The 930-nt window shown below is 43.7% G+C and overlaps 1 non-coding gene across 1 annotated transcript; it reads left to right on the top strand.

The window, feature by feature from the left end:
- The first annotated feature begins 234 nt into the window (after positions 1-234).
- LOC145271618 (U1 spliceosomal RNA) lies at positions 235-397 on the top strand. Its single transcript, XR_013866023.1, has one exon. It is a non-coding gene; the product is annotated as a U1 spliceosomal RNA (small nuclear RNA).
- Positions 398-930: the final 533 nt, after the last annotated feature.

Raw genomic sequence — 930 nt, 5'->3', positions numbered from 1 at the left:
CTGACGTAAGTCAGGCCCGGACCCTTTGGGGCCTAGGCAACAAGTGTCAAGCAAAGACCATATGTGGGAGCAACCCCACATATAAGACCTTGGTCAATGTAGGGGCAACCCTTCATACCAATTGTCACTATCCAGCTCCCCTACTCCCCGGGGAGTTGGTCCCCATTTCCCCTTCACTCCTCACATTAAAAATCGGCCTTGTGTCTAATTTGCTCGGTGGGGGAGCAAATAAATACCCTTACCTTACGTAGGGGTAACGGTGATCATAAAGGTCGTTCCCCCAGAGTGAGGCCCTTCCATTGCACTCCGGTTGGGTTGACCTTTGCAATCGTCTCAAATGTGGGCGACTCGAACGTGCTATTTCTAAGTGTGGGGTCTGCGTACGTGCTCACCCCGATAATATAATCAAAACCAGAAATTCCACCATGTTTCTCCTTCTGAGCAGAAAACTACTTTAATTCCCAGCTACCTCCTGTCTGTATGTCCTCGGCTTTCACAGACCTGTGTAAGGACGTCCTTGTTTCTGTTTTCCCAATCGCCTGTCTCTATACACGCCACAAAAAGGTCAATTCTCTCGACCAGTTTATCATCCACTTCAATTGCAACGTTCTGATATAATCTAATCTGCATGTATACATTACCAACGTTAACTCTGAACATATCAATCTCGTAAGCGTAAGAAATCCGCCGAGCTGTCGCCTTCAACAACTGAAAGTGTCTTCTTTCGATATAGATTGATGAATGAAAACCTCTGACAAACTACCGCAGAATTAATGTGTCTATTGATTGAATCCCACCCATCACTTCGAAAATTGGTCATCCAAACAAAGTTGAATGATGTGCACAGGTATTTTTCGTTACCAAAATTATGAAAATGATTAAATGTGTTTTATTGGTACTTGTACAGTTTAATCAACACATTAAAAAAAT

The sequence above is a fragment of the Euprymna scolopes genome, chromosome 46 (assembly GCF_053919585.1).
Source record: "Euprymna scolopes isolate OS-2025 chromosome 46, ASM5391958v1, whole genome shotgun sequence".
NCBI lineage: Eukaryota > Metazoa > Mollusca > Cephalopoda > Sepiida > Sepiolidae > Euprymna > Euprymna scolopes.
Note: the sequence above shows the minus strand (reverse complement) of the source record. Positions and strands in the feature narration are given on the sequence as shown.